Source organism: Arachis stenosperma, chromosome 9 (assembly GCF_014773155.1).
Source record: "Arachis stenosperma cultivar V10309 chromosome 9, arast.V10309.gnm1.PFL2, whole genome shotgun sequence".
NCBI classification, from domain to species: domain Eukaryota; kingdom Viridiplantae; phylum Streptophyta; class Magnoliopsida; order Fabales; family Fabaceae; genus Arachis; species Arachis stenosperma.
In genome coordinates, this window is record NC_080385.1 from 6,840,281 (window position 1) to 6,854,152 (window position 13,872).

The following is a 13,872-nucleotide window of genomic DNA, read 5'->3' on the forward strand; positions in this document are numbered from 1 at the left end:
TTGTTTGTTGGAATGGCGCCGACTTATAGGTGTCGGTTTGCTTTGATTGATTCAAACTTATAATTATCAGTTTGTTTGGAGTGATTCCGACTTATAGGTGTCGATTTGTTTGGATTAATTCCAACTTATATGTGTTTGCTTGTTGTATTGATTCCGACTTTATAGTTGCCGATTTGTTAGATTGGTTCCGACTTATAACTGTCAGTTTTTTTTTGTATGCCAACTTTAATATTAGTTTGCCATAATATGTGTAGAGCGTAAACAATAGCTGAACTAAAGGCATAGATAAGAATAAAGAATGATGAAGTTAAAAATAATATACTCTTTAATGAGAATTACCCTCTTAATATAAAAGGTATAGGATGAAAGTGTCTCATTAAAAAGCTCTCCAAGCAAAATTCGTTGTAGGAAAAAGTCCTGTGAGTGGAAAAAAGAGTACATCTTCGAGCCATAGTTCTTTGCCTAGTAGTGCTTGAAGAGTATAAGTCCCCTGCCGATCAATTTGTTGATTCACAAAGATCCTCCTGGTCATCTTCTTTTGATTGAGTTGGTTTATTGATCCGTCGAGCTTGTCTAAGCTTTTCTATTTCCATCTGGCCCGTGGCCCTTTCTCTGAACTCATCAAGTGACTTTGGTTTGGTTATTGCAATTGTTTCTCAGAATTTTTCGGGTCGGAGGCCGGTCTTGAGCGCATGTAAGTGGACTGCGGGGTCTAAGTCTGGAATCTCCATAGTGGCTTCGACAAATCGGGTCATGTAGTCTTTTAGACTTTCGTGTTGTCCTTGTTTGATTGTGCCGAGGTAGTCTGATCCATGAACGTATATCTTTGATGCGGCGAAATAGTCGATAAAAGACTTCGCCAGTTCTTTAAAGGAAGAGATTGTACCTGCAGACAATTTTGAGAACCAGAGTAAAGCAGCACCATCAAGATAAGTGGGAAAAGCTCGACAGAGTATGGGCTCATTATTAGCGCCATAAAAAAACATCATGGACTGGAATTTCTTAATATGAGCACGGGGTCACCAATCCCCTTGTATGGCTCGAGGGATGTGGGTAACACGAAGTTCTTTGGTATTTAAAAATTGGTGATCTCTTTAAAGAAGGGATTGTCTAATGTCAGCTTCTCCTTTGGCGGGGTGATGCTTAGAGGGTCTGTGTTACCCAAGGCCGAGCTTTTGGAGTTTCCTTCTTTGTTCTTTCCCGCATTATTATTTGGGCGGACAGCTCGGCTATCCTTCGAACTTCTGCTTGGAGTTCAGCAATCTGTGCTAGAAGTTCGGCTTGTATGGGCTGATGAACTCTATTATCGGCCATGTTGAAAGATCTGGAATCCTGCAAAAGAAAAGAACACAGAACTGGGTAGAGAAAATAGTGGGGTTATGTTAATTCAGGGCCCCACGGTGGGCGCCAAATGTTCCGTGCGTATGAGGCCGAGGTATAGTGACTTCTCCTGCTGTTGACTGAGTTAAGGAGGAAGAGCTATACGTCGGCTGAGCTGGAACACCGCGGCGGGAGCACATGCAAAAAGCACTCCGACGCTCAAGTAAGAATGTGAGGTATGAGAGAATAAGAGAAATAAATTATAGTGAGTTTTGTGACCTGTCTTACTCCGAGGTTACCTATCTGTTTATATAGGCGTTTGAGGTTGCTTAGTTGGAGTTAGTTTTGGGATTCTCCGGATTTACTGAAGTTATCTACAAGGCTGACGTTTGACCTGTTAGTTGTGGTTCCAAGCTTTGTTAAGCTCGTCTGGATTTTGTGGTAACGGTTTTGGAGATAGTTTTTGACTTGTTGGGAGCTGTTATCAGATTACGTAGCCGAGCTCTGACTTAACTTTTCCGGGTTATTATCCGAGTTTAATTTTGGGTTGTTAGCCGAGGTATAGGGTACGTATCAAATGGGTTATGCAAAAAACTGGTAACAAAAATTAAAATAGATTTTGAAATAAGAAGTAGTGATGAAAGGGAAACAGTAATATAAAAAAATATAATTGCAGAGGTAAAATTGGAACAGAAAAGGAAATGAAGTAAAATTTAATTGAGAAAAGTAATACCAGAAAAACAATGTTACATAGCTAGAGTTCCTGCCCAAATTTAAAGTGCTAGAAAGATGCAACAAAAATTTAGAATTTTATATTTTTATAGACTACCTACTTAATGGGGGTGATTTTGGGCAAATAAAAAAGGGATGCATAGCATTTTTTCATAGCAGTATATGTGGCATTAGCATTAGTAAATTGAAGTTGATACATTAGCATTTAGCAAAGCAAATATTCTAAAGAAGGAATAGGTAGTCTAACGTTACAATTCCTTCAACTCAACCTACTGCAATTTTACTAGAAACTTACCTTTGCCATTCTTTTTTGTGTCTCTTTCCTCACGGATTGAGCAACCACGGTTAGTGACTCCTTGCAAGTTCAATGCTATTAGGACGTTTCCATAAAAGATAAAATTCTTTCTTTATTACTGTCTTAAGCTTTAACAATAATAAGGTAGAGGTAATTTCAAGCAATACCCAAGAGAATGTGTCTATGCTGGCTGTTTCATGCTTTCCTGTCAACCTTCTCTCCTTTCCTTCTCCATATGCACTAATTTAATCCACATGGCGAAGCGATAGATTCAAAATCACCTTCTTTATCACCTCAAAGCCTCCATCTTCCCTCATTCTCTTTGTACTAGAAAAAAGCAAATTATATATCATGAACTTAGAATTTTAGGAAGATGGCAAAATAAATGCAATCTATATTCTTAACAAAAGTTAGTCCTTACCTGTTTGGTGTGGCAACCAGCACCATTCTAGTCACCGTGTCAGGTGAAAAAACCAAAACAATTAGTGTTATAATCATCAGATAAGGCATACTGTAAAATAAAGTACTATAGTACCTCAATTGGTTTTGGATCAAGAGAGATAACAACGCCAGCTTGTTCTGTAATCCTCTGTCACAACATATAAAATGCATATGAAATGTTATATTGAGTTGCGGTGCTAGTGAAATATGTTGAAAATGCTAATGAAAGTAGGTAAAATGAATTACCTCAAGGATGTACCTTGAACACCAGATATGATCACCAGCTTCAATACCAATATTGGGACCAACTTGGTACTCCCACTTCATTATTCATGGAAGAAATAATAAGAAAAATGCATTCACATACACATAAGCTTTGCAAGAAATGGAATTTTCCAGAGATGAACCTGTCCAGGCATGACTTCCCCATTGGTACCACTGATGTTAATTCCGGCATATAAGCAAGCCTTGTAATGAGCATCGGATATATCGCGTCCGAATGACTTGTCAGCCCCGGCACCACAGTAATATGGACCCTAATGTAACAAAATAAACAAGCAGCATAATTAAATCTGCATCATGAAACTCACAAATTTTGGTGAAATGTGAACAAAACAGGAAAGAGTAAGCACAACATATTACCTGAGGGCCAAGGTAGCCACCAGTAGACCAACCTAGAGGCCATTTCACATTTGTTTGAAGTAAGGTGTACTCTTGCTCTATTCCATACCTTTGAAAAATTAAACATAAAACCATTAATCATAGTTGAAAATGTCAATTATCAAATATCTTTCTTTTTGGTCATTGATCATCATATGTCAAAGAATGTCAACTCCATTCTATTATAAGAATGCATCTCCATTTTTTCTTATTTTTGTCATGTCCTTTTTTCTTTCAGAGGTGCAAGTCCTGGAAGAGGTCCCGCTGGAAAGTCTGGGGAGCTAAACCAGGGACACAATGTATTGGCTAGTCCTGGTAAAAAAGCATCTGAAGTTCTGAACCAGCATCCAAAACCCGGGGCTTTTCGAAGAGTCCTTCACCACATGGTATGCCTAAGCGTATAAAAAAAGGACGTGGCTTTACAGAGCACTATGCCTTTGCATGCAGATATCGTACTCATTCTCGTGAACGTTCTCCCCGTGCATATCGTTATGGCGATAGAAATATTAGAAGAAACTTTGACAGGTATGCCTATATCATTTTGCTAAGCTAGATTCTTTGGAACATGTTGGATATTGTTCTCAGTTTTATGTTATTTTTAGAAACTCAAGCTACAGAAGATATTCTGAGCGCTCCCCTCTAAGACGTTTTCGGAGCCCACCAAGGGGTGGGAACCGTCCAAGGTGCTTCTTCCCTCTCCTTTGCCGTCACGTAGTTATCCCTTGTTACCTTTTATTGTTACATAACGAGATCTTAACCATATATAACTGGAATTGTCTATGCACATGCTGTGGCATGATGGATGCTTCACTAAACTAATTTTTCTTCGAACTATAACTGCATTTCATGGTTATTGTGCTCTTATACTATACCTTTGTCCTCCTTTCTTATGTTTTCCTGTAATTGCATTTTAATATAAACAAGTAGTGTTTCTCTCATGGAATCTAGTACACAAAAATGGAAAACAATAGTGCTTAAGCTTAATTCATATACATGTTATTTTAGATACCAAAATAGAAGAAGTCAAAGTAGGAGCATCTCTCGCAGTCCAGTGCGTGGCTGTTTTAGAGACCATGGTCGCAGCCAGAGTCCAGTACGTATTCCTAGTCCTAAAGACAGGAGGCCTCCAATAAGTGACAGATTGAAATCCCGACTTGGTCCTCGTAATGATCTACCCTCTTTGAACAAAGGCAAGGTCCAATTCCAGGAGTAACAGATCTTGTAGTTCCAGATCACCTGATGCGACAGCCACCAAAACGACGACATGATATAAGGACATCATCTCGAAGCAGGTCTAGATCAAGTTCACTGTCTGGACAAAAAGGGTTAGTTTCTTATCGATGCAAGTACTGATTCTGGGGCAACGTAGGTATGGTGCTAATAGTAAATCCCAAGCCTTGACAGGAGCTAAAAGTGCTATACATTCTATAAAAATATGCAGTTGTTGGGATTGTGGCCACAATTTTTGTCTGCTTATTCATCCGCTTGTCCTTAGTTGACTTAGGATGTTAAACCTGTAGAGCCTATTTTAAGTGTTGCCATTTAACTTTAAACCAAGTCACCAAGTCTCCTGAAGCCGTTTAGTTCAAGTAGGTTGTTGGGGCCAAAACTTTTAAGAGTCGCCTCTTAAACTGGTTGCAATTGTACATTATTTTAAGCTGGCATTGTTGTGCTCATTATTTTCTTGAGAATAATTTGTGAACATAATAACATCTCTTCCTTTGTTTCTGACGTGTCTTATTTTAATTGTGAAATATTTTTGTCATTAGTATTCTACCTCACTCTTCCATTTTCAATGCTTTTGCTCAAAAAATAGAGTAAACAAATAATCATCAACAATACAATTCGGTTTCTCATTTATAGTTCAGATGGAATAATGAACACACATTAGCTCAGGTGAAGACTATATACCCATTTTTCATAGAAAAAAAATTTTGCAAAATAAATAAAGATGATGCCAAAAATAAGAAGTTGAAAGGAGGAAGAATAAAAAAGGGATTCAGAAGTTGAAAGAGACGGTGTTATTAGTTTCAACATGACCCTTCACTATATTTAATTTTATCCAACTCTATTTAACTCCACAAAAATATCTTTCTATTTCCTGCTTCATGAATTACTAATTTAAAGTTATAGTTAATCCTAAATTCTGAAGATATATCCGTAAACTATTTTTAACAAATGTTAAAATATTTTTGTAATATTTTTCAGTTTTATGTATAGTCATATATGTAGCAATCTCTTGCCTCTGACCTGTATAATTATGTAACAAAAATAGCACTGCCAAGATATATCAAAGCATGCTTTCCAGTAATAAAAATTCTTCATCCTCTTTCTAGTGCATAGTGCATACCTCATTTCTGCATTCAATTTGTCATGGAAGATTAAAGGAATTCTCATCCCTTCAATAATATATATCTAAATTATAGAGTAAACTACTGAATTTAAAATTTAGGTTAGGTTAATAATAATAATAATAATAATAATAATAATAATAATAATAATAATAATAATAATAATAATAAAAGTAGGCTATAGTTTACATATACATTTGAAATTTTAAAAAATTAATTTTTATAAATATTATAAATATTATTCTCACTAAATTTTTATATTAAAGATCTTTTTTGATAATTAAATATCTCTAATAGTCTTTTACCGTATTTTTTTAAATTTAATCTTACAAAACTTTTGAATCCAGTGATAGAAATAGACAAAAACTCTAACTTCAGTCATACAATAGAGAAATAAAAATCTTGAATAATTATACTTTGAATATGTATTAATATCATTAACAAGTAAAAATCATAATTATAGAAACCAAACCCAAACCTATTACCTTTTTTTAAAAGAATATAATATTATAACTATTAATAAAATTTCACAGTTTTAATTTTAATTTTAATTTTTTTATATATATTAATCTTTTTTGTAAAAAAATATATTTTTAGGTTATTATTTATTTATTTATTTATTTCTTTTAAACCTATTTTTTCTCTATTTTTCTATCATATTCAAGAGACAAATATATTTTTAGAGTATTGATAAAATGGTTTCTCTAGATTGGTATCCATCCTAGACCAACAAAAAATTTGTCGCATCCTACAACCACACCGATCCTTTTAGAGTGTGGATCTTATCCGATGCGAGAGATGACAGTGCAGATAAGATAATATTTGCCATTGTTTTCGTCAGCGCTTATGTTAGGTAGCGTTTGGAAGAGCGACAGAGACTGAGACTGAGATTGAGAGACAGAGACTGAGAAACTGAACTTGAGAGACAAAGACTGAAATAAGTCTTAGTGTATTTGGTGTAAAGTGGAAGACAGAGACTAAAATAAGAATAAAGCTCTAATTTAATTTGTATACAGAGTAAACTTGAAATTAATTAATTGAAATGATGATATTTTAGGTGTAAAATGTTATTAAAATTTCAATCTTCGTCCCACCAAATTTCAGTCTTCTGTCCCCACTTTTTGGAAGTACTTCTGAAATTTTGGAAATAGATACTAAAATTTTAGTACTATTTTCTGAACCAACAAACATAATACTAGTTTCAGTACCATATTAAATTCATATTAATATATAGGTTCAAATTATAGTTCAAAATCTGCCATCAATATCATCACTTTAACTTATCAAACTGTTAACGAAGTAAGTTCGAGATGGCTATCGTTCTTCCTTGACTCAATTATAAATCTATAAACAAATCAAATTCATGATGTCAGTATATTAATACAACAATAGTTTATCATTATTTTATTTTAATACTTGATTAAATTCACATTAATTGCTATTATTTTATTTTAAACTTGATCCTAAATAATTTCATTAGCTATTGTTACAAAAATAATTCTAATGAATATACTCTAATTAAGTGAATTAAGTTATTAAACATCATTTTTAGATTGAATTTTGAGAATAGAATAATATTTTAAATTTTATTCATGCATTAAAATCTCATGATTAATGCAATTTACACAGTTATACCGATATTTTATTTTCTAATGTGTTAGATATGATATGATTTTATTCTTAGTTCTTCATTTTTGTATTAATCAATAATTTTTTTTAATCTTAAAAAATTTTATACTTATATTAAAATAAAAATTTTCACTTGTAGTCAGATATTGGTCATTTTTATAAAGAAAAGTTATATATATCTTACCTTTCATATATAGTTAAAATTGATGATATCATTAGAAAAAGGAAAGGAAAATTTGACATAAAAACTATGATTTCATTCTTAAAAATTGATCACTAGTACATTAAATAAGAAAAAAGTCTTACATTAAAGATGACTGATTTTTTTTTGTTTAATGAAAAGGTTTGATTGGTTTAAATTATTCAACTAAAATATTTTTCATATAAAATGTTAAATTTAAAGATATTATAACTAGTCCAACTAATCCAATTGAATTTAGCAAAGTCACGTAAAATCATCTCTTATGGATTCATAGAATTTAATTATCTTATGTAATATTAAGTTACTCTGAATATATACTAATCAATGCTATGTCTATGACCTTCTTGTCTTTTCTATCAACCTCATAGATCCCATTTTTTGATCCCCTCACTTGCATCCTCTCTTCAAGTTGTAATTGAATTTTGCTAGCTGTGCTAGGCATATAATTGAATTGAAACATAGTTATACGATATTTTGGACAATGTATAATAAATGTATAGATTTGAATTATCTTAGAGGGCCTATTATTATCAGTCTCAAATTCAAGGTATGCTTGCAATTGTTTGTCATTGGGATTTGGAAAATCAAAGTGCAAAGGACAGCTTATTTGATTTAGGCGTCACCGCTTTGTCTTCCTTCTTTTCTCCAGTTCTCTCCAACTCATAACTCTTTTGTCACTAACTCATGTTATCGCTGGCTTTGCCACTAAAATGGTACAAAAATTGCACAATCTCATTTGCAATAATTTGGATGTGTGACAAAAAAGACATCTTGTCAAAAGCGTAAATTAAATAAAATATAGATAAGTAATTGAAAAAAGAAAGAATATAAAAAAATTTAAATAAAATAATTAAGATATCTCCAAATATAAATAAACTTAATATAATTCATGGTAAAGTGAGATAAAGTGGAATATAATTTTTTTTTCTCTTGTAGTCGTCCGATTAAGAGCAAATTTATTATTATTATTATTATTATTATTATTATTATTATTATTATTATTATTATTATTATTATTATCCCCAAAAGTTTCACTAGCTTTAGAAAGTGCTAAGGCCAATTGCAAAAAGAGGCAAATTATGCACATAATAATGTTAATATGATCATAGGTATAACACAATTTAATTAGACAAAATCAAGAGATACTCGTAAACATTGAACAAGGGGATATGACACCAAAAATAAAGAAATAAATAAGAAACTAGCTTTTGTTATCGTAATAATCTAGCTATTTGAAGACTTGTTTTTGCCAAAGGAATCTAGAGAAAGTTGCTTTGTAAGAAAGACTACAGACAACTTATTACAAAAGTCCAAGTAAATTTACCCAAAAGAAATTGCTATAGCATGCAAATCAGGAACTAATAACTAATGTAGCAACATAGCATTACAAAATTACACCTGTCACCTCCCTCTTCTTCGAGATGCATGCATCTGGAATTCTTAAACATGAGGTATTCTAGTCCAAATACTTATATCATAAATTTGCAAGAACTTTGAGGTTTGGGCCTATTCATAAACATCAAAGGTTCTAGTAGCTCCAAATTCTCATAGTCATATCCACATTACACGTGGTAAATTTACACAATAATTTATATTACCACCCAGGGTATGTTAAATTTGATCACTCTTTAGCAAAAATGGAGGTGGTTGGGTACTTTAGCATCTTTAACTCTAATATTATTGTATTTTACTTGTATAATATGATTAAAACTTGAATTAGTGGATAATAGAAATTTGTTATCAATGATTTAGCATATTAAAATGAAGATTTAAACATTCTCAAAAAAGGTATAGAAAATTTATTGCAATAATCTAAATACAGCACAGGAACCAAAATAGCACTCCACAACATGTTAAATTATGTGGAAAAGAAATTTTCTGTAGGACCTCTCATAAACCAACTAAAGTATTTAGCATATGGCAGGATGCATAAACATTTGCAAGACCAGTTATTATTTATTAACCACACAAGCCCCATATCCAGCACACAATTAAAACAGTAAAAACAGAATACTAAATTGTGTAAAAAAACAAAATTTCCCAAAAGAGTATAAAGGCAATAGATACATTCACAACTCACCACATATCATTCTCTACCCCTCAACATCCACTATATTCCTCTCCAAAAAATACAAAACACCAATCCAAACATATTAAGATGCATATATGTAAATCTAAATTATTATTAACATATAGTAATACTATTTCCACAAATTAATCAACAATGCATAACATCTTTAGTATGAATCGAAATTGGAAAAAGCTGATTCTACCCTAAATTGAAATAGGTAAAGACGGCAGCAACGAATAATATACACGTACCAGATAGGAAAGACCCAGAATGGAGGTGCAGCGCGTTGCGGCGACAACTCTTCACAGAGGTATCGGTGCGTCTTGCAGGCATTTCCTTTGCTTCACCCCCTTTTGTCCTGTGTTCTTGGCAAGAACGAAAACAAACTCCAAAAAATTGAAACCAAATCAAGAAGAAAAAACATGATGTGAACCAAATTGAAATCTGAAATGAAAAAGAAATTTTCCCCAAATTGAAAAGGAGATTTTTTAGACAAACCAAACAAACCAAACACATTAACTAAAATCGAAATCGAACCAACAAGAAAAAGATTAGTGGGAACCAATTTATATTCTGAAACCAAAAAGAAAACACAGCAAAATTGAAGGAGGAATTTTTTACATACTGAAAGGTACCAGGCCTTAGTAGAGAAGAAGGAGAGAAAGAAGAGAGAAGAGTTGAGTGAATTTCTATTGTATTGTATTATTGATTCAACATCACTTACTTACAGTGTAGTCCATGTATATATAAGCATATTTGGGAGGGTGTTCTAACTAACTGATTGGGGAAGCTAACAGACTGAGACTAACTAGCTAACTGAATTCCAGCCTAGCACTCATAACAATAATCTCTAACTGACTTTAACTAAATGCCAGCTGCAGCCTTAACTGCCTCAAGCTTTAACTGCCTGAATGCACTGTTACTCTGTCATTGTCACTGCTTTGAGATTCTTCTACTTCTTCCACCAGTCTGAATGCACTGTTACTCTGTCATCGTCACTACTTTGAGATTCTTCTCCTTCTTCCACCAGTTTTGAGTTTTCTTCATACTCGACATTCTTCTTCTCATGGTTCCCAGTTTCTGACTCTTCTGACTTCAGTCTTTCCTTCTTCACTACTTGGCCCGTTCTGTATTACATTCAATATTGATCGAAATTGCAAGAACGCAGTACTAGGGAGAGCTTTGGTAAACACATCTGCTACTTGTATTCAACCTGACTTACATTCACTATTTTCTTTGTGCTTCGACTTTGAGTGTAAGATGGGGTTTGCTGCTAGTAACACTGCACTGAGATTATCACAGTACATCAGGGGAGGGGCTGGAACATCAATTCTTAATTCAATCATCAGATTTTTGAGCCATAATATGAGTTCAGCTACTGGATCCACTGGCAAGGAGAAGCACAATGCAACCGGTACTGACTGGTAGAGGGGAACATCGGCCACGATTCTAGCGCGGAGGTGTGTTTCTTGTTTCTGCTACTTTTCTGTTCGTGCGATGTAGAAAACAAATCCCAAATCTGATTCTTGACTACATATACCCAATCAAGAAGAAAAACATCAATCTGAGCTAAATTGGAAAGTGAAACCAAGAAGAAAACTCAACCAAATTGAAAGAGGGATTAGCAAACCTAATGAAGTGGTGCGCGCAATCATAGAGGAAGGCAGGAAAGTGGCTCAGTGATGGATACAACAATGGGGATCACGAGATTACCGGAATTGACGGAGGGGGAGTACCACGGTGGTCAGGATTCCAGAGAAGTGGTTTGCGCTCTTACACAGGTTACAGCGCGAGTAAACTAACTTGCCAATTTGCAGCGGTTATGTGAACGGCTGCCAATTTACTGCCGCCATCCTCCGATTCTCTCGTAGTGTTCCGTTCCATTTCTTTCTTCTCCCTTTTTTGCTCCTTTTCTTTTGGTTTTTCGTGGGAGGGGTGGAGTAATCGGGTGGGGTGGGGGTAGTGAAAGGGCTAGGGTTTTTTTGGGGTCAGATTAAGGGTTGATGTGACATTTAGATTGGGCTTGACTTAGCTTGGGTTTGGATTTGAAAAGGTTTTTGGTTAGGGTTTTTTTAAAGGACTTAACTATAATTTTAAAGAATTGAAATCTTTACGAAATAAAAAGTTAGAGATATATTTATTATTTTAATAAAAAAATTAAATAAATATTGAATCAGATCTGATAATTATAATAAATCAATTTTATTCTGATTTATTCAAAATATTTTATTGATTGATTTAATAATTCGTCCAATAGCAATATGATACATGTAGCGTCTTAAAAAAACATTTTTAATATCTTTATCAAAATAATTACCTTAAATCAAGACTAATTCTCTACCATTGTCATAACTAATTACTTTAATTCTTGATTATCTTGATTTTTTATAATCAAAGAATTACACTCTTTGACATAGACTTTCTCAGATTAAAGACGAATATAGAATAAATTATCATTTGTACCCATAAAAGATACAAATGCTGACAAATGTATCCATATAAGAATAAAACGACAATTATAACCACGAAAGATGGCTTCTGACCTTCTGTGTGTCAAGAGTACCCAGAAGTTGGTAACATAATTAGTCTGTTAGGGTATTCTTGGCACACAGAAACTATCTTCTGTGGGTACAATTATCGTTTTATTCTTATATGGATAATTCATGGATACAAATGGTAATTTATTCACGAATATATTTCTAACTTTTAACTTCGAAAAAATTAAAAACTGGTGTATATTTTTAATTCGAATTAAAATATTGGTTCATTTTTAATATTGAAATAACTATAAAGACTTTTCAATCAAAAAGTTTAATTTAACTGTTGTTACTGAATAGGCCTAGTAGATAAGGTATGAATTTTGCTAGGAAAACAGGGTAAAGATTAAAAAAAATTTAAAAATTAATGTTATACTTTTTTAAAATTTAAATTTAAATGTGTTAACATAATTTAATACGATGAACATAAATTATCATCAATAATAATTTTGTGTGTGTGTCTATCCATAATAATATTTGAAAAAAAAATAATTAGTCCAAAATTTGCTAAATTTGCTGTATAAAAGGCTAAAAGTTATTGATTAATGTGTGGGGATAGAGATAACCAGAGGAGAACATGGGAAATGAATAAAGAAAAATATGTGATGAAAGAACATGAGAGTATTATTATTTTATATAGGCCAAATTATTGTAAGATTTACTAATCTAAATTATATTTTTAGGGAACACAAGACATAACGTTAAAAGTCCAACTACCACCTCATGCATTCTTGTAGTGTACAACATATTCCTTTTTCCACATAATTTTGATGATAAATCAATAGGAGACGTTATATTCACCCTTGGTTCTCTATTTATTATTTTTTTAAGAGTAAAGTATCGTTTTTGTCCCCAACGTTTGGGGTAAGTCTCAAAGTTGTCCCTAACGTTTCAATCGTCCTATTTAAGTCCTCAACGTTTCAAAATTGACTCAATGTTGTCCTACCGTTAGGGATCCGTTAATAAAATTGACGGCGGCACAAAATTGAAACAATTTTGAAACGTTAGGGACTTAAATAGGACGAAAACGTTGGGGACAAAAATGATACATAGAAATAAATTTTAATTTTATTCTTCAATAATAATAATTTTTTACTATACATAGTATTCAATTATTTTTAATCACATTTACACTTAATCACATCACTTTTATTCTAAATAAAATTTTTTTTATTTTATACTTAAAGTAATGTAATTTTTTTATAAATAAATAAATTTTACACTCTTATTCTAAATAAATAATGTAATATGAATAGAATGAAAGTGTAAAATTATAAAAAAAAAATATAAGTAATGTGATTAAGTAATGAAAGTAAAATTACATTATTTAGAATGAAAGAGTAAAAGTATAAAAAAAATTAATTTATTTTGAATGAAAGTGTAAAATTATAAAAAAAATTATAAGTAATGTGATTAAGTAATGAAAGTAAAATTACATTATTTAGAATGAAAGTATAAAATTTATTTATTTATAAAAGAATTACAATACTTAAGCATAAAATTATAAAAAATTTATTTATTTAGAATGAAAGTGTAAAATTAAAAAAAATATATAAGTAATGTGATTAAGTAATGAAAGTAAAATTATATTATTTAGAATGAAAGTGTAAAAGTTATTTATTTATAAAAAACAT

At 32.3% G+C, this 13,872-nt stretch overlaps 1 long non-coding RNA gene and 1 pseudogene across 1 annotated transcript; both read right to left on the reverse strand.

Annotated features, from left to right (window-relative positions):
- Positions 1 to 656: 656 nt before the first annotated feature.
- Positions 657 to 3,933, reverse strand: LOC130948952 (glutamine synthetase leaf isozyme, chloroplastic-like; annotated as a pseudogene).
- A 6,445-nt stretch (positions 3,934 to 10,378) lies between these two features.
- LOC130951017 (uncharacterized) lies at positions 10,379 to 11,634 on the reverse strand. Its single transcript, XR_009073806.1, has 2 exons — positions 11,332 to 11,634; positions 10,379 to 11,231 (listed from the first exon to the last, which is right to left on the reverse strand). It is a non-coding gene; the product is annotated as an uncharacterized LOC130951017 (long non-coding RNA).
- Positions 11,635 to 13,872: the final 2,238 nt, after the last annotated feature.